Below are 25,376 nucleotides of genomic sequence, written 5' to 3'. Positions count from 1 at the left end.
ACAGAGGAGCCTGGAGGGCTATGGTCCATAGGTTTGTAAAGAGTCAGACACGAATGAAGCAATGTAGCACACACACAAGTAGAATAAAAGGCCACTCCTGAAAGATTACAAATCAGCTTAGCTTCAGTTTTCAATCAGAATATTCAGTTTTCAGCTTAGAATATTCCCAAAATATTCTAAGCAGCAAGATGTCCTGGCTGTTGTTTCACTCCTGTACATTACAAATAAATGAGACAAACATAGACAGGAAATTGTTTATAGCAAGAATGACAGAAAATGGTTAATATTACACTTAAAAAATAATTTCATTGATCTGTTTGTTTTTGGCTGTGCTGGGTCTTCGTTGCTGCACAGACTTTTCTCTCGTTGCAGCGAGCAGGGGCTACTCTTTAGTTGTGGCGCGGGGGCTTCTCACTGCGGTGGCTTCTTTTGTTGCAGAGCGTAGGCTCTGGGGCACACGGGCTCAGTAGCTGTGGCTCCCAGGCTCTAGAGCACAGGCTCAGTAGTTGTGGCACATGGGCTTAGTTGCTCCGCAGCTTATGGGGTCTTCCTGAATGAGGGATAGAATCCATGTCTCCCACGTAGGCAGGCAGATGCTTTACCTTAAACTTCCAGGAAAACCCAATATTACCCTTTAATAGGAGATTTTACAGATTATTTGGATTGAAGGTCTTAATAGAGAATTGGGTAAACTCATGAAAAAAATATACTCAGAAGAAAATACATTTATAGTATCTAAGATAAGCCTAATAGGTAAAAATTAAGTTATTTATTAGAGCAAAAGATTGGAAATAATCTATGAATCTAACAATATGCTATAACTATTCTGATCAAATAGCTAATGCAAAATTCATGTAGGATACTACACATTTACTTAAACTGATGCCATAGAATTGATTTGTTGACATGTTGATGTGAATATCTTCAAGTTTTTAAAGTGAAAAAGTTACAAAACACTGAAGTATATCTAATGGAGGATTCACTTTTCAGTTTTCAATTTCAGAACTTACGATAAAGGCACAATAGTCACGACAATGTGGCACAGGCATGAAGATAGATCAATGGACTAGAATTGAGCCCAGAAATAAATCCACATATGTTAATTGATTTTGACAAGGATGCTAAGATCATTCAATGGGAAAAAATAGTCTTTTGAACACTGGAACAACTGGATAACTGTGTTCAAACGAGTGAAGTTAGACCTCTATCTCACTTCACATACAAAAATTTATTCAAAATGAATCAAAAATCCAAACATGTGTGCTAAAAGTATAAAATATGTGGAAAAAAACATAAGTATAAATCTTTACGACCTTGCATTAGGCAACAGTTTTTCTTAAGATATGATACACTAAGGACAAGCAACCAAATGAAAAATAGATAATTTGGACTTCACCAAGCTTAAAGCTTACTTTTCATCAAAGGACATTATTAAGGTAGTGAAAAGACAACAGTCTAGATGAGAGAAAATATTTGCAAAAAATATATTTGATAAGAACCTAGAATCCAGAATACATAAAGAATTCTTACAATCCAGCAACAAAAAGACAACCCAGTTAAAAATGAGCAAAGGACTTGAATAGAAAGTTCTCCAAAGAAGATATACAAATGGTCAATAAACATCATTACTAGCCATAACTACAACGAGGTGCCACTTTACTAGATAGTACTCCATTCGAATGACTGTGTTTAAAAAATGGAAAATAACATATGTTGTAGAGGTTGTGGAGAAATTGGGACACTTATACATTGTTGGTGGAAATATAAAATGGCACTGTTATGATATGACCCAGTCCATACGACCAAGCAATTTTACTCCTATATATATATGCCCCAAAGAATTGAAAATTATGTTCATGCAAAAACTTGTACTTGAATGTTCATAGTAGCTTTATTCATAACAGCCAAAAACTGGAAACAACCCAAATGTCCATTAACTGATGGACAAAGAAAATGTGATATATATATATGAATATGATTTTACGATAAAAAAGAATGAATCAGCGACCATATTATAATGTGGATGAATCTTGAAAACATTATGCTAAGATAAATGGTTTTTCCAGTAGTCATGTATGGATGTGAGAGTTGGACCATAAAGAAAGCTGAGTGCCAAAGAATTGATGCTTTTGAACTGTGGTGTTGGAGAAGACTCGTGAGAGTCCCTTGGACTGTAAGGAAATTAAACCAGTCCATCCTAAAGGAAATCAGTCCTGAATATTCATTGGAAGGACTGATGCTGAAGCTGAAACTCCAATACTCTGGCCACCTGATGCGAAGAACTGACTCATTAGAAAAGACCCTGAAGATTGAAGGTGGGAGGAGAAGGGGATGACAGAGGATGAGTTGGTTGGATGGCATCACTGACTCAATGGGCATGAGTTTGAGTCAGCTCCAGGAGTTGGTGATGAACAGGGAAGACTGGTGTGCTGAAGTCCACTGGGTCACAAAGAGTCGGACACGACTGAGCGACTGGACTGAACTGAAGATAAAGAAGCCAATCATAAAGGGCCATATATTGTATGATTCCATTTATATAAAATGTCCAGAATAGGGAAATTCATAGAAACAAAAAGTAGATTGTGATTGCCTAGGGCTGGAAGGATGGGAGGGAAATGGGGAGTGCTCATGGCATGGGATTTCTTTTTTGGTGTGGTTAAAATGTCCTAAAATTTATTGTGGTGATGGTTGTACAACACTGTGACTATACTATAAAGAACCAAATTGTACACTTTAAAATGGTGAATTTTATGTTATGTGAATTATATCTCAGTTTAAGTTTTCAAAAAAGTATATTTCAGTCTAAATCCAAATGTATGTCTACCTACCTACGAATGTATGTCTGTGTGTTTGTACGTCTCTATCTCCCTACAGGGACTCAGTGGTAAAGAGTCCGCCTGCCAGTGCAGGAGATGGAAGAGATGCAGGTTTGACCCTTGGCTGGGGAGGATCCCCTGGAGTAGGAAATGGCAACCCATTCCAGTATTCCTGCCTGAAAATTTTCCTGGGCAGAGAAGCCTGGTGGGCGAAGGTTCACGGGGTCACAAAGAGTTGGACACGACTAACACACATTCACACATCTACCTACCAGTCTGTCTCATTTTGGGTGTTGGAATTACATCTACATTTTGAGTTGCTTCTTCATGTGAATATTTATGATTTATATACTGCTACTGCTGCTAATATAACAAAGAAAAAAATAAAAGAAAACCCTAAAATATACACGGAACTGCTAAGATACAATTTGTAAAAGAAGGGATGTAAAATAGCTGCCCATTGTGCAGCTCTGCAACATAAAGATACGGTGCTAGGAACAGAATAAAGTGAAAGCAAACGCGCAAAAGTGGTAAAATTACGTATGAGGTAAAAGGTGTAAAACTTTTTTTGTGTTATAATCTTTACCTTTACAAGTAGGCAGAAAGTGAACATATTTGTCTTAAATTAATTAATTGAGGTTTTGTTTATTAACTTGCTATTGAAAATGTTAATGACAACAATATCAAGTCTACATGCTTTTTCCAAAAAATTCATTCAGTCATTCTACCAATCTTCATTGAATAGGTTTTAGATATTTCTTTTTTTCCCCCTAAACTTATTATTTTTGTATTGGGGTATAGCTGATGAAGAAGCAATGTTGTGACAGCTTCAGATGAACAGCGAAGGGACTCACCCATACATACACATGTATCCACTCTTCCCCCAGATTTTCCATATTTCTTGTGAATTTTTCCTCTTGCTCATCTTTTCCTGATGTTTTGAATTTTATTCTTGTTTGGTTTTATTCAAAGTTATTAATTCCTTTTAATTTTAAAATGTATTCAATTTTAACTTTGAATTGTATTTCTTAATAATTGAAACATTTTTGTGTTTATATAGTCTTTAGGTATTTGTATATCATATTTTCTTGGGTACTTAATTGACTGTACTTGTAGTTTGAAAATATTATATTAGTTCATTTTTAATTGTTTTGCATCTTAGCAGATATTCTTATTTTCCAATTAATTTATTTGATTTCATATTTATTCCTGTTCCTTTAAAAATTTGTTACTTATATCTTAAAAAAAAATTTAGGTGTAAATTTAGTTGATATTTTTTCCCTTTTTCTTTCTTGTTATCATAAGCCCGAAAGATACCAGAATTCTCTCAATGCAACTTTAACTGTGTATCCAGTATCTCTTTTTTGTTTGTCTTTAAAATAACATCCCCATATTTGGTGTTGCCTTTTCAACCTATTAATAATTGTTCCATCACAGACCTTTCTTCCATTCTTGCCTGGTCATGTGCATATAGGTGGCATACCGGTTTTCTCTCCAATTTTATTGTCTGAGAAAGTATGTGTAAAGTCTTTGTGTGCTAGGTCGCTTCATGTCCAACTCTTTGTGACCCTATACACTGTAGCCTGCCAGGCCCCTCTGTCCATGCGATTCTCCAGGCAGGAATACTGGAGTGGGTTGCCTATACCCTCCTCCATGGGCTCTTCCCAGCCCAGGGATCGAACCCATGTCTCTTATGTCTCCTGCATTGGCTGGCGAGTTCTTTACCACTTGTGCTAGAATCTTTATCTATTGTGAATATCTTTATTTTCAAAATTGCAGTTCATTTCTGTGAAAGCCTAATGCACATTTGAGAAAGCTCCCTATTTCCCAATTTTTTCTTTTTGGATCAGATCCTCTAATCACCATTTCATAGAATAGAAAAGGAGGCCCCCCTCACCACCACCCCAAGGTGTAGGGACTTGCTGACAATCCCTCAGCGGGGCTGGGTCAGAGCCTGTTTTGGGGGCCAATGAATGGAGTATTGTGGAGAGTTTCTGCCAGCAAGCTCCAACAGCACCCTGCCTTTGCTGGTGCTCTGTTCTGTTGAAAAGCTACAGAGCAGGGGGGCCTTGGGCCAAAGAGCTTGTTTTGCCGGACTTCCCTTGTAGCCTCCCTGCTGTACACAGCATTATGCTGACCTGCTGTCTCAGGCTTCTCCTTGGACCAGCCTGAACTTCTTATTTTCTAGGATGCTAGCTTCTCATGAAAACAGTCCTCCAGTGGGTCCTGCCATTGGTGTTCAGGGCATGCCCAGGTTTGTGGAATCCTGGGATGAACATAACTTATTCAGTCAAGCTGAGACCCGCTATTCTTGCTTTTGTGCAAGCCTAACTTATCTGAGCCAGGCTTTAAAATTATTCTCTCCCTTGTGCAAGCCTGACTTATCTGAGCCAGGCTTTAAAATTATTCTCTCCCTTTTATTTTTCTTAAAAAAAAAAAAAAAACAAGATTCATAGGTGTGGATTTGTCTTTTTAATCCAGTCTATGATTTTATTTTTTTAAATAGGAGAATTTAGTCCCTTTACATGTAATCTTATAATTGTTCTAATTGTATTACTCTGTATTTTTCTCAGTTAATAAAATTTTGTTTTCTCTTTAACTTAAAATAGGATTTCTTTCAGATGCTGTGTTGTTTGATTCATTTAACTAAGATCAAATGTAACATTTTCTGAACAACTCAGCTTCCCAGTGTTTTTACTATATTTTCATTTATCCATCAAGTGACTGTGCACATTTGTTTTTATCTGTTCTAATTTAAAAAATGTTTTTCTTATAAATAGATTTAGAATTCTTTTTGTCATTCTCTCAACTTCTTCAAGTCCTCTTTGGTCAAAGCCTCTTGGTTTGATTTTGGCCTTTAGAAAAGTTAAATATTTAAAAATACACTATCACACTTAATGACAACCATAGCTTTATATCATTGCTTTTCAGGCTAGGATATGCATATCTGTGGAGACAGGCTATAATATAGTGCATGAAACTATCACTACTCCCTTCACTGAAATTTTGTTCCCCTCTCCTCCAGAAAGTCTGCACCATACACACACACACACATTCCCCACCCACTCCAGCCCCTAAGAAAGGTATACACTTGAGTAGCCCTAATTCTCTTTCCCTTGCTCAGCTAATTGGCTCCAGTAGACCCCTAGCCCAACTCATAGACTGGCCTGAGCCAATCAATAAGATGTTTTCTCTCTAGAATTCTAGAATTCAGAGACTCAATCAGGGTTGGACACTGAAAAGGGAGAAACAGATTCACCCTTCACTGAAATTGTTCCCCACCCCAACCCCACACATGAGTCCTTGGAGGAGTGTTGATATCTGAAAAAAAAAAAAAAAAAAAAAATCGGGTTTAGTTAGGAAGAGAAAGTGCCAAGGAAAACTTTGGTAGGCTACAGTGTCTGCTCTAAAAGGAAGAATAAAAGCTGCTTATGTCAGTTAGGACCATCATTTACAAGATACTTGGCTATTTTATACTTCTAAGAGCAACTACTATATAGGATGTGTGTTAGTCGCTCAGTCGTGCCCGACTCTTTGCGACCCCATGGACTGCAATCCACCAGGTTCCTCTGTCCATGAGATTTTCCAGGCAAGAATACTGGAGTGGGTTGCCATTTCCTTCTCCAGGGGATCTTCCCAACCCAGGGATCGAACCCGGGTCTCCTGCACTGCAGGCAAATTCTTTACCGACTGAGCTACAAGGGAAGCCTCACTATATAGGATAACTACGTGTTAAATAATATTAACAAACACATGTATTTTACTATGTGCCAGGGACTGTTCTAGGTCCTTGACATATATTGACTCATTCGAATCCCACATAAGCCTTATGAGATGTTATCATCATCATCTACACTCTACAGGTGAGGAAAATGGAGACACAGAGAGGTTGGTTAACTTGCCCAAGCCCACACAGCAAGTAATTGGAGGAGTTGGATTTGAACCCAGCAGTTTGGTAACCCCTGCCTTAAGTGCTATGCCACACTGGTGCTGTATCAGAGTTGCAACTTGAGAGTGCCTTTTCTCTTACACTAGCTTCTTGTGTGGCTGGTATCTAGCAGGACACGAGGCATAGAAGAAAAGTAAAATTCTGTCCTATACATATCTCCCTCTGCAGTAAATTCTCCAGCAAAGAACAGTATAAGCATTCTGGGTTTGGGGAATGAAATATGACTCTTTACTTTCTCATTCAAAGTGCAATGATTGTTAGATGACATTTGCAGTTGCTGAGATATACGTATAATTCAAGTCCAAAACCAGAAAAAATAGGCAAGATGGAAGATCAGAGAAATAAAGATTAAAATAAGATGAAGAGGGAGTATAAAAATTAAGACAAATTTAAAGCTAAAGATGTGGAAATAAAAATTTAGGAAGAATAACACTGTAAATGAGAATATTTTCTAAAATTCATATTTAAAGTAGCATACGTAAAATAAAAAAAGAGAGATAAAAAGGCAAAAAAACTAGAAAAATTAAAAAAATAAACCTAAAAGTTTAAGAATATGTTAATGGAATCCTGATAAAATAAATAGTGAAAATATTTAAAAAGATGAAAATTTAAATAGAAGTTAGTGGGTTAAAGAGACATTAAGGCAAAAGCTAACACCTATGAGGCAAAATTGGGAATATTATAGAAGGATTTATTTCTTAAAAATTAGGATAAAAATAATACTATGAAGCTAGAAGGAAGAGAAAAATATTTTTTTTGAATTTAAAAAATCTTTGTATTTTTACTTTTACAATGAAAAACTATTAAGTATTTTTCTGTAACTGCTGTATCACACACATGCACAGAAGAAATACAGAGAATCAGCACCAGGATTAACAAAAGACAAAGGTCAGTAGGTCAAGACAAGAATGATAAGACATTAGATTCATGGATCAATAAGAAAAAATAGTCAAATAGGAAAAAAAATTGAGAAAAAGCAATTCACTGAAGATGAAATGCAAATGACAGTGAACATATAAAAAGCTGCCCAACCTAATAATTGGAAAAATGCAAAGTAAAACAAAATAAGATTATATTTTCAAGCATAGGACTAGCAGAAATTAAAAAGATTTATGATATCCAGAGCTGGCAGTGATAAGTACAAATAAGCACTCTCATACACTGTTGGTGGGAATATAAATTAATAAGCCTATTTTGAAGAGCATTTGGCAGTATCACAAAATTTCAATTTGTAACTTTCAACCAACTAGAACTCTTTTCCACAGAAATACTTTCACATGAGAACGAACTTATGCACAGGATATTGAAAACACCATTATTTATGATAGAGAAAATAGAATGCAAATCCTCCAATTCAGTAACATTGAATCAATAATTACACATTTGTATAATAAAATATTATACAGATATTAAAAAAAGTGAAGCTGAATTTCATGGATTGACTTGGAAAGATCTATAAAACATAGTGTTAAGGGAAAAAATTAAAAGCATATTGGGGATATAAATTTTTAAGACTAAATTTAAAGTGAGATGAGAACAGCATCAGACTATAAACAGACTCCAAGTTGGAAATAGTGGTCTGGATAATCTAGCTGCTGCACTCTGGGAGGCTAAGAACAATTGATATGGTGATGGTGATATATTCTGCTTACTCACAGCCCTCTAAGCCCACCATACTCCGCCTGCACAGGTATGGACTTTATAATGCATCCCACAGGTGATCTGGACTTGATCAGCTAGTGGTAAAGAACCTGCCTTCCAAGGCAGGTAGATGTAAAAGACGCTGGTTCGATCCCTGGGTTGGGAAGATCCCCTGGAGGAGGGCATGGCAACCCACTTCAGTATTCTTGCCTGGAGAATCCCATGGACAGAGGAGCCTGGCAGGCTGCAGTCCATAGGGTCTCAAAGAGTCAGACACGACTGAAGTGACTTAGCATGCATACATGCACACTGAGCTAAGACCTTCCAAAGTCACATTCCCAAGCCAGCAAGCACTCTTTTACTTTGGTTTTTGGAATGTGTTCTTTTTTTTTTTTAAAAAAGTATTTATTTATTTGGCTGTGCCAGGCCTCAGTTGCATCATGTGGGATCTTTGATCTTCACTGTGGCACGCGGGATCTTCAGTTTCTGCATGCAAACTCTTAGTTGTAGCATGTGGGAATCTAATTCCCTGAGCAGGGATCAAACCTAGGTCCCCTGCATTGTGGAGTGTGGAGTCTTAGCCACTGGATTACCAGGGAAGTCCTGGAATATATTCAATTCTACCTTAGATTTTTCTTTAACCTATTTGGTAGTCCTTTCACTATCTTTTAACTTCGTTCTAGGTAAAATTAGCAGGTGAAAGACAATCAAAATGTGTTGTTGAATGAACTTATTCCATCCTATCTCCTTAAAGTTTTTGTGCTGTTTGGTCAGTACGTTGTTCACACACACACACACACACACACACACACACACACACAGCTTTAGCACCTTGCGTCATCTTTGAGGTTGTAACCCCTTCTTACTGAACCCGAGTTGCTTGGTTATTTGCTCCTTTCACCACTACTGGTGGCAGTGGAATTGGGTGGGGGAAATGACACAGTCTATAGGGCTTGTTCTTGGACTGGGTTATTAGGGTGAGAGTGTGGTGATGAGGGAAAGTGGAGTTAACAGTGACTCCTGGGTGTCTGGCTTTGAGACAAGGTGGATGTTGGTAAAGGAGAAACCCAAGTTGGGGATGCTGGTGGTTAGGAATCAGGATTGGCACAGAAAGCTCTGGGGCAACCAAAACTTAGACTTCATAACAGACACAGTTCCTCCTAGGGCCAAAATGGAATTCTCCTGGAGGCAGCAGATGGCTCACTTCATATAAGAACCAGGCATGGTAACTCTGATCCTTCACTCATATGTTGGGTCTTGGGGGGCATTCCTCTAAGCCATTAACTGGCATCCATCATCCACAGACCAGACAGACAAAGAACATCACCTGGAAACTTCCATGCCCGTACCATTCTGAAAATACAGAGTTCACCCACAATTCCTTGCAGTTCTCTAAGAATATGCCCTTCATAGCAATGATAAATTTCTGCCTCTTGAGGCATCATTGAGATGTCCCAGAAGCCTAGCCAAGTTGAGCCTAATGAATCACCTTGGCCCTTCAATAGAACACAGTTCTTTAGAATAGATGGTATATTCAACGTTGCCAGGAGAATGTGGGGTGGGCTTTATCTTATACTTTATGTATTTGGATTTCCTTTTTCCAGGTCACAAGTTGCTTTGTCCCTTCTTTTCACAAAAAATTAATTGATTTAACTTTCTTTTACTGAGTTGTAACAATTTTCTGGGCCTCCCTGTTGACTCAGATGGTAAAGATTCCACCTGCAACGCAGGAGCCCCGGGTTCAGTCCCTGGGTTGGGAAGATACCCTGGAGAAGGGAATGGTCACTCACTCCAATATTCTTGCCTGGAGAATTCCATGGAAAGAGGAGTCTAGCAGGCTATAGACCATATGGTTGAAATTTCCATGGGGTTGATGTTGCTTCTAGGCCCTCTTGGCCGATATGTTGGGTGTTCTAAACTCTTCAGCTACACATTTAGAATTTCATGGTTTCTTTCCATGGATGCCTGGTCACATCCATTGTAGACAGATTTATCAGTCTCTCAGAGAATAACATTTCTCTCTTGGGCATACTCATGCACACACACACTGTAATATTTGTGATAATGGAAATCGATTGGACTTATGGGCTGGGATATATGTTTGTGGGGCAAGCCTCTCATTTCAACTCACTCCAGAGTGTGTTGTGGTTACCCTTTGGCCTAAATGAAGAAGCCCAGGGTGCACTTCATTTAGACGACTTGGGGATATGTCTGCCTAGCCCTGCAGCCTTCACACTGGCTGACACCACACTTTCTTCCTGCAGTCCAATCTCAGTGAGCTATCTCTGTTAAACTTACGTACAAAAATTGTCCTTCTCTCCTATTCCTGTTTCTAATTACTTTTGGCTTCACTTCCCATTTCTGGCCCTGACAGCCCAGCTTCTATGTTTTCAATCCTTTATCTTTCTTCTGGATCTTTCCACCTCTGGCTCCACTGGGCTCTCTCCCATCTACTGAGTCTCTGGGCCTCCATCACATTCTGCTTCCTACCCCTTTTGAGTTTCTTCCACCCTCTACAGTTTGAATAGACAAGTTCTGCCCACAACACACCTTTGCTGAGGGTTTGGAAGGGACTTGTGTGAACATTAAAAATCAGAGGCCCAGGGGTTCTTTTATTCTTTAAACAAACATCGATTGAGGCCTTTGCATGTGGCAGGCACTGTAGATGCAAGGTTAAATAACAATATTTTCCACCTTCAAGGAGATCGGTTATTAGTAGAGGAATTCTGAAATTTGCAAATACAGTGACAGTGCTTTTAGGTACATTAGGCATTCAGGAACAATTTTATGTTATCTCTTTCCCTTGTTTCAACTAGGAGCATATGGTGGTGGACTCAGTCACTACACAGATTCAAGTCACTGTCAACTTTGACAACCCGGTCCTGAATTTTGATTTTTCTATGGTCACCACTGGGCTCTGGATCCACACAGCGTTTGACACTGGTGATCACCTCCTTACCGAAATTCTTCTGCTGTCTTTTCAATAGTCTTTCAAACGAACACGCTGCCTGCTCTTTGGGGGTTCTTTTTCCTTTGTTCACACCTATGATATTGTTTTCCAGGTTCCAGCCTTAACCATACTCTCTTCTCTACACAGGGCAGGCCCGTACATACCTTTCTTTCAGTGGGTTTCTCAACGGGGAGCCTACTCTCCTCCCTGGATCACTCTTCCCTACCCTTTTAACTTGGCTGAAGTCTCCACCCCTGGCTTTTCCCCACCTGATTCTGGGTAGGCCCCCCTCGGGCTGGCTCCCCTACCTTTCTTCACTCTGAGTATCCCAGTCTGCAGGATACTGCCCGCCTGCCTGCCCTCCCACCCGCCTGTCCGTTCAGCGGGCAGGAACCACGCCTGGGTGGTCCACCTCTGTATCCCAGGGCCAGCCCTGCACCTAGCTAGCTCTGAGCAGGTGTAACCGAGCCTGGAGTAAGTCAAGGGATGAATTAAAAAAAAAAAACTTGTCACAGGAAAGGACCGGCGGGGCTACACCCGGGAGCTAGAAGCTGCGGGCTGGCGGCGTCGGGGGTGAGGATAGCGGGGGGTGGGGAGCTTTAGGGGGATGGGGGAATAGGGGAGTGGGTGGTGTGAGAGGCAGTTCAGCAGGGCACGGTACCGAAGACTGGGGCTGGGCGCGATCAGGAGCAGGGCGGGAGGTCGCCCGCCAGCCGCTGGCCCGGAAGCAGGCGGCCAGCATCTAGAGTCACTGGCTACAGCCGGCCGCCGGGAGAGCCCTCCGCTAGGCCTCTGCTGCCGCCGCCGCCGCCGCCACAGAACTACCGCGGAAACCACCGCCTCGGCCGCGCGCGCTCACCACCCCCGCCCTTCACTTTTGGCCCCTCCCGGCCACCGTTGCTCTCTACAACTCGGTGCCCGTGACCCGGAAGAGTATTCTCCTTAGCAACTGCGGGAAGGCGGCGGCGCTGGCTTCCCGGGAGCCACGGTGAGGCCTCCCCGCCCCCGGCCCCCCTGCGCCCGCGCGCCCACCTCGACCCCTCCCCAGAATCGACCCCGGGGCTGGCCTTCAAGGCCACCGCGACCCTTCGGGGAGGTAGGGGCACCTGCGCCGGCGGCCAGACGTAAGTGCTCTCTGTCTCTGGCATCGATTCCCCGGCCCTGGCGTCGCCCCTGCCCATCCCACGCCCCCCGCTCAGGGCCCACCTGGTCTCCCAGGCCCGGCTCCTCACTCTTGAGCCCCGCCGGCCCTCCCTTGTACCCAATATGGTGCCCCGGGAGGAAAAGTAGAGTTAAACAGCCTGTTGCTTGCTGTTTAACTCGGGACCCTTCCCGAGGTTCGGATTACCTGTGGACGCATTCTGTTGGGTCCGGATAGATGTTTGGGATTGACAGGGGAGGGGCGCCTTAGGATTCCTGAGCAGCAGCCACTTTGCTGTAATACTTGATGTTTGCCTGTTGCTTTGCGCCTTCCATAGTGGTATACTTTTATCTGCTTCGTTGATCGTGGAGACTCATCTAGTTCAACATTTCGAACTGATCCTTTAGCTGGGAATTAGCTTTCTGGTTTTTAGTTTATTTGTGCTGTGCTGAGTCTCGTCGGAGTCTTTGCGACCCTATGGACTTGTAGCCCGCCAGGCTGCCTTGTCCACGGGGATGCTCCAGGCGAGAGTATTGGAGTGGGTTGCCATGCCCTCCTCCAAGGGATCTTCCCAACCCAGGGATGGAACCCAGGCCTCCCGCATTGCAGGCGGAATCTTTTACTGTCTGAGCTACCAGGGAATCCCAAGAATACTGGAGTGGGTAGCCTGTTGCTTCTGCAGGGGAACTTCCCAACCCAGAAATTGAACCGGGGTCTCCTGCATTGCCGGCAAATTCTTTACCAGTTGAGCTACCTGGGAATTTTAGTTTATTTAGTATTCTGTGAGTTAGATTTTGTGTCTTAACAGTTTTCTACAGAAGGAACTCTCCTTGGGACTGAGTAGATTTTGGGAAAAAAGACTCAAGTGACATTTACCACGTTGAAAAAGTAGGGACAGGTGTGGTTAATATCTCTGACTTACATTTGAAAACAGTTTCAACACAATAGTAAAATCCCAGCTGGCCTGTTTCCAACTCCCCCTCCCCCCTGCCCCCCCCACCCCAGAAATTGACAAAGTAAAATTTATATTAAAATACAAAGGACTGAAAACCTCCCTTAACTGAGTTTGAAGCAGTGGGACTAAGGATGCTCTTAAGCCAGCAAGTCCTAATCTTTTTGGCACCAGGGACTGGTTTCCTGAAGGTAATTTTTCTAGGGTTGCATGGATGGCGTGGGGTTGATTCAAGTACATTACATTTACTGTGCATTTTATTTTTAGTATTACATTATGATGTATAATGGAATGGGGCTTCCCAGGTGGCACTAGTGGTAAAGAACCCGCCTGCCAATGTAGATGTAAGCTAAGACATGACGGATCGATTCCTGGGTGGGAAAGAACCCCCGGAAGAGTGCATGGCAACCCGCTCCAGTACTCAGGCCAGGAGAATCCCATGAACAGAGAAGCCTGGAGGGCTATAGTCCATAGGGTCACAAAGGGTCTGAAGCGACTTAGCATAGAACGCACATAAAATGGAATCGTTTTACATATAATGGAATAGTTGTACAACTCACCGTAATGCAGAATCAGTGGGAGCTCTTCCTGCAACCATCCAGGGGTGCTGGGGGACAGTGACACCTGAAGTGTGTTGCTTATGTCAGTCTACTCCATAGTCTTGTTTTGGTTCGAGCTCCTGTGAGAATTGAATGTGGCTGCTGATCTGACAGGAGGTGGAGCTCAGGCTGTAATGGGAGCGATGGGAAGGGGCTGTAAATACACGGGAAGCTTCGCTTGCTTACCGGCTGTTCACTTCCTGCTGTGCTGCCCAGCTCCTAACTGGCCACAGACCCGTACCATGGGCTTTGGGGACCCCCTTCGCTAAGCCTTATTCGAACGTTATTGGATAACGACATTATAATTAATCCAGTGGTAATGGAGGTAAAACTGAGGCATATGAACAATTTTTGGAAATATTATTTGGGACTAAAATGCAGGAGTTTAGATATAAAAATCCATTATTCAAAAGAGTATAATTTCATTTCAGTTAAGTATTTATTAAGTGCTTAGAGTGCTCAGTATTTGTTTAGAGACAGAAGGGCCAGGGAAATTTATACAGGCATTTGAGTTGACTTTTTTGTTTTTTTTAAGAGTTGAGTAGGGACTTTAGGCTCAGTTGCTTTGGGCGTCCTCCAAGATTGATTTGTGAAGATGCACAAACTCCTAAGGAGACATTCTGTGGTATTTTATTATTTTCTTATAGATTTGGTGCCCATTCACTTATTCAACAGGTATTTGAGTGCTTAGTTGGTACTAGGTGCTGAGTTTAGCATTGGAAATGGGGGAAAGTGAATGCATACAAGATTGTCGTGATCAGCAGATGCGAGCAGATTAACCACACGATCGTAAAACTGCAACAGTGACAAGTATTTGAGTTAAGGAAATCCCAGAAGTGACATTTGAACTGAGATCTGAAGGATACACAGGAAAGGAAGAATGTTCCAGTCAGAACAAACGCAAGGGTAAAAAGACTCTGTGATGGCAGCGTTCATGGAGATGACTGGGGACTTAAGGTACAGGCCTATGTATGGATCAGGAAGCGTATAGAAGAACCTGGGGGGAGAGGGGCCTGGTGAAGTGGGCCAGAAGGTGCTGGGCCTTGCAAGCAGGTAGAAGAGTTTTTCTTTATTCTTGGTGTAAAGAGAAGCTTCCATACAGTTTTTAAAAAATTTAATTTAATTTTAATTTGTTTGGTCACGCCAGGTGTTAGTTGTGACACGCAGGATCTTTGATCTTTGCTGTGGCATGTGGGATCTAGTTCCCTGACCAGGGATTGAACCTGGGCCCCTGCATTGGGAGCACAGAGTTTTATTGTAGTTAAGGAAACCTGCTTGTACCATTAGCAAGGTGCGTCTACTGTTTTTTTCCAATTTAGGGAAAAAAGGAATTTTAGAGATTAGGACTGAACACTGAAGTTAGTCAATTTGAAATATTTTTGCATTAGTATGACTGCCAGGGCACTAATTTCTGTGACTTTTTTTCTAATTGTAGTTTAAAAAAGTGCATAGTCTGAAATTTACCCTCTTGACCATTTTTAAGTGTACAGTCAACTGTATTTACACTGTTGTGTAACATTGCTCACCCTTTTTCATCTTAAAAAAACTAATCTCTGTACCCATTGAACAATTCCCTATTTCTCCTTCCCGCCAGCTCCTGGCAGTCACCATTCTGCTTTCTGTTATCATGATTTTGACTACTCCAGATACTTCAGAGAAGTGAAGTTATACAAGCTGTGTCCCTTGTACCTTCATATTCCTTCTCTGCACATGTCCTTCCTTCTCCCATCAGTCAGTTAAAATCCTGCCTGTCCTTTGCCCTCTCGTTATGGCATGTACTTGACCGTGGCAGATACCTGAGTTCCCCTGTACAGTTGGATGAAAAAGCCGTCAGAAAAGAAAAAGAACACGTTAAACTTTTTAGCTTGACTGATTTATTTTGAGACAAAGATTTGTGCTTATTTGTGAGTTTTATTACTGCTCAGTGGTTTTGAAAGAATCATATTTATACCACATTTTATAGTGTTCACTTCACAATGCTTACAGACCAGTTGATTTTAGGTATTGGATTGGAAATGATTTTGAGGTGGCTCAGTATTTTAAGTACAAAAAAGGTATAGCAAAGGATTTTCTTGTGTGGGGAAGATTTGTAAACTTTTGTTTTCAGTTTCCGCATTTATCCCAAACTTTGGTTTTCTGTAATGTTGACCAGCCTTAGAGGATCAGCCTCATAGGATCCAAGTTGCAGAGTGTCCTTGTATTTTAACCTTCAGAAATATTTTGTTTTCTCTGGGGAGTTTCTGTAGGAAATGAAGCTCGTTTTCATTCAAATACTGGCGAGCACATGTGCAAATCCCACTATGGGCCTGGAATGGTCCTGTGACTCCCTCTGCGGTCTGGCCATCTGTGCCGTTGCTGGTGATGTGAAGGAAGCGCAGGCAGAATCCTTGTTACCTCTGCTAGACTGAGGGTGGTGGGAGCTACACGGGATGCTCCTCTGTGCTGTGTCACAAGAGGCAGAGGATTTGACAACTGGAGCTTTTCAGGGAGCATTTAATGTGGAACCGTAGCAAGAACTGGATGCCCCAGAGCTGCAGTTAGGTCATAGATTTAGTCAAGTGCAATCAACCACTAGTCCAAAAACACCCCCCCCCATTTTTAAAAATTGTGATAAAATACACAAAATCCCAAATTTGCCATCTTATCCATTTTCTGTGTGCTGTTCAGTGGTATTAAATATATTCATAATGTCTTGCAGTCATCATCATTCATCTCCAGAACTGTTCATCCTGTAAAACTGAAACTCTTTACCCATTAAATCATGACTTCTGTTCTTCCCAGCCTCTGGCAACTATTCATCTACTTTCTGTCTCTGATCTTGAGTACGATAAGTGCCTCATAACAGCGGCATCACACAGTATTTGTCTTTTTGTGCACGTGTTCTCAGGGGTCGGGCTTCCCTAGTGCCTGCAATGCAGGAGACCCAGGTTCAATCCCTGGGTCAGGAAGATACCCTGGAGAAGGGCATGGCACTCCAGTATTCTTGCCTGGAGCATCCCGTGGACAGAAGAGCCTGGCAGGCTATGGTCCATATGGTTGCAAAGAGTCGGACACGACTGAAATGACTTAGCATGCACGCACACATGAACCCATGTCTGATTTCAAAGTCCATGATCCTTCCACAACTCTGCATTGTGCATGCTAAGTCGCTTCAGACTCTCTGCGACACTGGACCATAGCCCATCAGTCTCCTTTGTCCATGGAATTTTCCAGGCAAGAATACTGGAGTGGGTTGCCATACTCTCCTCCAGGGGATCTTCCCAACCCAGGGATCGAACCCTCATCTCCTGCATTGGCAGGTGGGTTCTTTACCACTTGGAAAAGGGAATGGCAACCCACTTTCAATATTCTGGCGGGCTGTAGTCCATGGGATCGCAAAGAGCTGGACATGACTGAGCAACTAATACTTTTTTTTTTTACCACTACCACCACCTGGGAATCCCACCCTGAATCATCCTACTTCTCTGAGTCAGGTTCTGATTTCAGCATGAATGCTAGATGTATCAACATCAACCTAAGATCGAAAGGAGCCCCAAGGAAAAGGGCAAGTAATGAAGTAGGTGGATACAGTAGGAAGTCACCTGTTCCCTGTGGTTTGAAGAATCCTTCAAATGAAAGACAATAATTGTTGGCGTATTTAAGAGACTTGAGAGCTTGGGTGCCCAAACCAGGAGGAGGCAGGAAGTTATATAATGCTAACTGAGAAACTTTGCTGTCTCCCATTAGGCTTTGATGAGGAAGAGGTTTCTAGTGATTGTCTAGGTGCTGAGGGATTTGCAGAGAATCTCCAAACATTTCTGTGTAGTTTCATGTCTTTTAGAGAGCATTTCTCTGCGTGGGAATAGTTGCTTCTTTCTCTCTTTGCTATGGTCCGCTTTAGTCAGTTTTAGAGTGTTGAATATGAAACTATAGTAGCAGTTGTACCAGGAAGGAGATAACAACCCATGGTATTTTTTGTTTAATCCAATTTAAGATCCATAATTTACATGGTTGTTATTCTTTTTAGTTATCTTACATTTAAAAAATGAAAATATATTTGCATTGTTCATGTATCTTTTGCTGCATTAAGACATTTGTTACCATGATTTACTGAATTTTGTCAGTTCATATCCGTCTTGCTTAGTATTTTGCAAGTAAAGATGCTCTGTGAATTTTATAACTATACATTATTCGGGCTTCCCAGGTAGCTCATATGGTAAAGAATCTGCCTGCAATGCGGGAGACCTGAGTTTGATCCCTGGATTGGGAAGATCCCCTGGAGAAGGGCATGACAACCCACTCCAGTATTCTTGCCTGGAGAATTCCATGGACAGAGAAACCTGGTGGGCTATAGTCCACGGGATTTCAAAAGTTCGGACATGACTGAGTGACTAACACATACATTATTAGCAGGAAATACTTTTAATAATTGGATCATGAAGCATTATTAATTATTGGTTAAGACCATGTTTTTACAAAGCTGGTTTACTGAGATATAGTCAACATATATAAACAGTACTTATTAAAAATTTGTAATTTATAAAATTTTGATAGATATATGTACTTATGAGACTGTCATCACAGACAGGATAGTGAACATATCCATCACCCCAAAACTTTCATTACATCCTTGGCTCCTTGACCCCCATTCAAGACAACTACTGATCATTCTGTAATTTTGTATTAATTTTGTTTGCTAGAATTTCCTAGAATGTTATATAAATGGAATCATATAGTCTGTGGTTATGCTTCTTTTACTTAGCATGATTATTTTGATATTCATTCTTTAGTATGTCAGTAGTTGATTCCTCTTTAATGCTGAATACTATTCCTTTGAAGGGATATACTGCAGTTTATTGATACATTCACGTATTGTTGGACATATTGGTCATTTCCAATTTTTAGTTGGTAACAAGTGAGGTTGTTATGAAAATTTGTGTACCAGTCTTTCTGATGGATATATACTTTTATTTCTCTTGGTTAAGCACAGAAGTAAAATGGCTAGATCATGTGGTAGGAACATACTTTTAAAGAAACTGTCAAAATTTTCTAAAGTGGCTGTACTCTTTTGCTTTACCACCAGCAGTGTATAAGAGGTCCAGTTCTTTCATATCCTTGCCAACACTTGGCATGGTCAGTCTTTTCAATTTTAGTCTTTCTTATAGATGTGGAATGGTATCTCACTGTGATTTTACATTGTATTTCTTTAAGGACTAAGATGTTGTGTGTCTTTTCATGAGCTTATTTCCTTTCCATATAACTTCTTTGGTGGAATGGACAAAAAATGGTTTGTCCATTTTTAATTGGGTGTGTTTTCTTATCACTGATTTTTTAGAACTTCTTTGTATATTCTGGATGTATATCCTTTTTCAGACACAGGATTTGCAAATGTTTTCTCCTCAGTTCAATCCAGTCTCTCAGCTGTGTCTAACTCTGTGAACCAATGGACTGCAGCACGCCAGGCTTCCCTGTCTATCACCAACTCCCGGAGCTTACTCAAACTCATGTCCATCAAGTCAGTGATGCCATCCAACCATCTCATCCTCTGTTGTCCCCTTCTCCTCCTGCCTTTAATCCCTCCCAGCATCAAGGGCTTTTCCAGTGAGTCAGTTCTTCCCATCAAGTGGCCAAAGTATTGGAACTTCAGCTTCAGCATCAGTCCTTCTAATGAATATTCAAGACTGATTTCCTTTAGGATTGACTGGTTTGATCTCCTTGCAGTCCAAGGGACTCTCAAGAGTCTTCTCCAACACCACAGTTCAAAAGCATCAATTCTGTGGCACTCAGCTTTCTTTATGGTCCAACTCTCACATGCATACATGATTACTGGAAAAACCATAGTTTTGATTAGATGTACTTTTGTCGGCAAACTAAAGTCTCTGCTTTTTAATATGCTGTCTAGGTTGGTCATAGCTTTTCTTCCAAGGGGCAAGCAACTTTTAATATCATGGCTGCAGTCACTATCTGCAGCGATTTTGGATCCCAAGAAAATAAGTCCATCACTGTTTTCATTGTTTCCCCATCTATTTGCCATGAAGTGATGGGGCCAGATGCCATGATCTTAGTTTTTTGAATGTTGAGTTTTAAGCCAGCTTTTTCACTCTTCTCTTTTACTTTCATTAAGAGACTCTTTAATTTCTCTTCACTTTCTGCCATAAGGGTGGTGTCATCTGCATATCTGAGGTTATTGATATTTCTCCCGGCAGTCTTGATTCCAGCTTGTGCTTCCACCAGCCTGGCATTTCGCATGATGTACTCTGCATTTAAGTTAAATAAGCAGGGTGACAATATACAGCCTTGACGTACTCCTTTCCCAATTTGGAACCAGTCAGTTTTTCCATGTCCGGTTCTAACTTGCTTCCTGACCTGCATACAGGTTTCTCAGGAGGCGGGTAAGGTGGTCTAGTATTCCCATCTCTTGAAGAATTTTCCACAGTTTGTTGTAATCCACAGTCAAAGGCTTTGGCATAGTTAATAAAGCAGAAGTAGATATTTTTCTGGAACTCTCTTGCTTTTTTGCTGATCCAATGGATATTGGCAATTTGATCTTTACTTCCCTGGTGGCTCAGATGGTAAAGCATCTGTCTACAATGTGAGACACCTGAGTGTGATCCCTGGGTTGGGAAGATTCCCTGGAGAAGGAAATGGCAACCCACTCCAGTACTCTTGCCTTGAAAATCCCATGGATGGAGGAGCTTGGTGCAGGCTACTATCCATGGGGTCCCAAAGAGTCAGGCACGACTTAGCTACTTCACTTTCTTTCTTTCACTTTCCTCTGCCTTTTCTAAATCCAGCTTAAATATCTGGAATTTCACTGTTCACATACTTTTGAAGCCTAGCTTGGAGAATTTTGAGCGTTACTTTGGTAAGTGTGTGAGATGAGTACAATTCTGCAGTAGTTTGAGCATTCTTTGGTGTTGCCTTTCTTTGGGATTGGAATGAAAACTGACCTTTTCCAGTCCTGTGGCCACTGCTGACTTTTCCAAATTAGCTGGCATATTGAGTGCAACACTTTTATAGCATCATCTTTTAGGATTTGAAATAACTCAACTGAAATTCCATCACCTTCACTAGCTTTGTTTGTAGTGATGCTTCCTAAGGCCCACTTGACTTCTCATTCCAGGATGTCTGGCTCTAGGTGAGTGATCACACTATTGTGGTTATCTGGGTCATGAAGATCTTTTTTGTACAGTTCTTCTGTGTATTCTTTCCACCTCCTCTTAATATCTTCTGCTTCTGTTAGGCCTATACGGTTTCTGTCCTTTATTGTGCCTATGTTTGCATGAAATTTTCTTGACGTGATCTCTAGTCTTTCCCATTCTGTTGTCTTCCTCTATTTCTTTGCGTTGATCACTGAAGAAAGCTTTCTTATCCCTCCTTGCTATTCTTTGGAACTCTGCATTCAAATGGGTATATCTTTTCTTTTCTCCTTTGCCTTTTGCATCTCTTCACAGCTATTTGTAAGGCCTCCTCAGACAACCATTTTGCCTTTTTGCATTTCTTTTTCTTGGGGATGGTCTTGATCACCGCCCTCTGCACAGAGTCTTAAACCTGTGTCCCTAGTTCTTCAGGCAGGCACTCTATCAGATCTAATCCCTTGAATTTGTCACTTCCGAACAGAGTTCATGATGTGAGCCACAATCAGCTCCTGGTCTTGTTTTTGCTGATTGTATAGAGCTTCTCCATCTTCGGCTGCAAAGAATGTAATCAGTCTGATTTTGGTGTTGACCATCTGGTGATGTCCATGTGTAGAGTTGTCTCTTGTGTCATTGGAAGAGAGTGTTTCCTATGACTAGTGTGTTCTCTTGGCAAAACTGTTAGCTTTTGCCCTGCTTCATTTTGTATTCCAAGGCCAAACTTGTTTGTTAGTCCAGGTATCTCTTGACTTCCTACTTTTGTATTCCAGCCCCCTATGATGAAAGAACATCTCTTTTTGGTGTTAGTTCTAGAATGTCTTATAGGTCTTCATAGAACTTTTCAGCTTCTTCAGCATCAGTGGTTGGGGCACAGCCTTGGGTTACTGAAATATTGAATGGTTTGCCTTGAAAATGAACAGAGATCATTCTTGCACCCAAGTACTGCATTTCGGACTCTTTGGTTGACTATGAGGGCTACTCCATTTCTTCTAAGGGATTCTTGCCCACAAGAATTTAATTTAATTTAATTCTTCTGAATTAAATTCACCCATTCTGGTCCATTTTAGTTCACTGATTCCTAAAATGTTGATGTTCACTCTTGCCATCTCCTGTTTGACCACTTCTAATTTACCTTGATTCATGGACCTAACTTTCCAGGTTCCTATGCAATATTGCTCTTTACAGCATCGGATTTTACTTCTATCACCAGTCACATCCACAACTAGGTGTTGTTTTGCTTTGACTCTGTCTCTTCATTCTTTCTGGAGCTATTTTTCCACTCTTCTCCCGTACCATATTGGGCACCTACTGACCTGGGGAGTTCATCTTTCAGTGTCATATCTCTTTGCCTTTTCATACTGTTCATGGGGTTCTCAAGGCAAGAATACTGAAGTGGTTTGACATTCCTTTCTCCAGTGGACCACGTTTTGTCAGAATTTTCCACTATGTTTTCTCCTAATTTCTTTTTATTCTCTTAAATGATGACTTTTGAAGAGCAGTTCTTAATTTTGATGAAGTCCCACTTAACAATTTTTTCTTTTATGGATTCTGCTTTTCTTGCTTAAAAACTTTCTTTGCCTATTTTCACAATAATATGTTTGTGATATGTTCTAGAAGCTTTAGTTTTAGATTTTACTTTTAGATCTATATCCCTGGTGGCTCAGATGGTAAAGAATCTGCCTGCAATGCAGGAGATCTGGGTTCGACCTGGGTCAGGAGTATCCCCTGGAGAAGGGAATGGCAACCCACTCCAGTATTCTCTCCTGAAGAATTCCATGGACAGAGAAACCTGGTGGGCTACAGTCCATGGGTTTGCAGAGTCTGACAGGACTAAGTGGCTAATACTTTCACTTTACTGTAGACTTGTGATCTTCTTTCAGTTAATTTTTATACATAGTGCAAGGTATGGATCAGAGTTCAGTTTTAAGTATATGGAATCTGATTGTTCTAGAACTGTTTGTTGAAAAGACTATATTTTCACTAAATTCCCTTGTACCTAGGTTATACTGCAGTTGAAAATTTGTATATGTTTTTGGTTCCATTTCTGGACTTTTTTTTTTGTTTTCATTCATATGTTGATCTGTATTGATGCCAGTACTATGCTGATTTGATTACTATAGCTTTGTAAAAAAGACTTGAAGTCAGACAGTGTAAGTCCTTCAGCTTTGCTGTTCTTTCTGCAGACTTTGGCTTTTTGAGGTCCTTTTCATTTCATATTAATTTTACAATCAGCTTGTCAGCTTTTCATAAAACTCTGCTTGAGAATTTGATTCAGGTTGTATTGTGTCTATCAATAATTTGGGGAGAGTTGCCATCTTAATGTAATCTCTGTGGTTGTGGCATACAGGCTCAGTAGTTGCAGTGCATGGGTTTTAGTTGCTCTGCAGCATGTGGGATCTTAGTTCTCAGACCAGGGATTGAACCTGTGTCCCGTCCCCTGCATTGCAAGGCAGATTCTTAACCCCTGGACCAGCAAGGAAGTCCTCAACACAGCTTTTTTATATATGTCAACTGCTGCATGCTTCTGATTCAGAGATGTAGACTTTAAAATTTCCCTTCATTCCTTAGTACAGTCTTGCACATAATTGATTTCTAGGTTTATTGATTGATTAATAACATTTTCTTGCATAGCACTCTTCAGTTCAGTCACTCAGTTGTGTCAGACTCTTTTAAGACCCTATGGACAGAAGCACACCAGGCTTCCCTGTCCGTCACCAACTCCCAAAGCTTGCTTAAACTCATGTCCATCGAGTTAGTAATGCCATCCAACCATCTCATCCTTTGTCGTCCCCTTCTCCTCCTGCCTTGAATCCTTTCCAGCATCAGGGTCTTTTCCAGTGAGTCAGTTCTTTGCATCATGTGGCCAAAGTATTGGAGTTTCAGGTTTAGCATCAGTCCTTCCAATGAATATTGAGGACTGATTTCCTTTAAGATTGACTGGTTTGATCTCCTTGCAGTTCAGGGGACTCTCAAGAGTCTTCTCCAGCACCACCTTTAGTTCATAGTACCCTTCTGTTCAGTTCAGTTGCTCAGTCGTGTCTGACTCTTCGTGACCCTATGGACTGCAGCACGCCAGGCCTCCCTGTCCATCACGAACTCCAAGAGTTTACTCATACTTACGCCCATTGAGTCGGTGATGCCATCCAACCTTCATTAGTATTTGTGATTGCATTGCTTATTGTATAAGAAGTCTTAAATCTTGTGTTCATAAAATTCCTTCTGAAGAAGTCAGCATACTTTACGCTAATTCATTTATTGATTGTGTCAGCAGTCAGCTTACCATACCCTAAGAGTATCCCACTTTCTCAGGCATCTAGAATCCTGCTTCAACTTAAGGGTCATTGTGTAATCTTGTATTGTTCTAATGAAAGGAATGCTCAGATGACAGTGTTGTGGGCAGAGCCCAAGACTGTTTCTTTGGGACTTTTTTACTTCTGGCTGCTAGTAGGAAGGAGTACATGTGATACTGTCTTTGAACTCACAGCTGCCCACCACATGCAGAATTGGTCCTGACACTTCAAGTGCTCAACTGGACTCACTCTGATCTTTATATATCAGAGGAATTGAGAGCTGAGGTTTCATCCAGGATTTCATTATGTTTCAGTTGGTTAAAAAATAATTAATGGAAAAATGTCTTATTGTTCAAGTCACATCATTCTTCTTGCAGGGCTTTTAATTATCTTCAGCAAACCTTTTTACTATTTGGTTCCAACAACTGCCCTTCTTTCTGGAGCCCCCTGAAGTGATCACTGGTGGTTCTCAATGAGTTTCATCAAAGAGCACACACATGTCTTTTGCTGTAAATCCTCTCTGCCCCCATGAATTCCTTGCTGATGCAACTTCAGAAGAAAAGATGAAAATCAAGGCTTTCTAACTCCCTACCAGGTGACTGGGCTTTCCTGGTGGGCTCAGCGGCAAAGAATCTGCCCGCAGTGCAAGCAGACACAGGTTCGATCCCTGGATCGGGAAGATCCCCTGGAGAAGAAATGGCAGCCACTCCAGTATTCCTGCCTGGGAAGTCCCGTGGACAGAGGAGTCCGCAGGGCTACAGTCCATGGGGTCGCAAAGAGTCAGAGGCAACTGAGTGATTAAAACCACCACCAACAGGTGTCTAGGAGTTATTTTCTAGATTTGAGTATGAATGGAGCCTCATTGTTTTTGATTTGTATGTTTTAATGACTAATGATATTGGACATCTTTTCATGAACTTCTT

General features: G+C 41.2%; 1 protein-coding gene across 4 annotated transcripts in view; it reads left to right on the top strand.

The window, feature by feature from the left end:
- Positions 1 to 12,286: 12,286 nt before the first annotated feature.
- The window catches only part of DIS3L2 (DIS3 like 3'-5' exoribonuclease 2), a 362,916-nt gene continuing 349,826 nt past the window's right edge, over positions 12,287 to 25,376 (top strand). For all 4 annotated transcript variants that reach the window (XR_005718935.1, XR_005718936.1, XM_040228111.1 and 1 more), the window contains exon 1: positions 12,287 to 12,344. The gene's annotated coding sequence lies outside the window, so the exon portion shown is untranslated. The remainder of the gene's footprint in view (positions 12,345 to 25,376) is intronic.

The sequence above is a fragment of the Oryx dammah genome, unplaced genomic scaffold (genome assembly GCF_014754425.2).
Source record: "Oryx dammah isolate SB20612 unplaced genomic scaffold, SCBI_Odam_1.1 HiC_scaffold_27, whole genome shotgun sequence".
In the NCBI taxonomy this organism is placed as follows: Eukaryota; Metazoa; Chordata; class Mammalia; order Artiodactyla; family Bovidae; genus Oryx; species Oryx dammah.
Note: the sequence above shows the minus strand (reverse complement) of the source record. Positions and strands in the feature narration are given on the sequence as shown.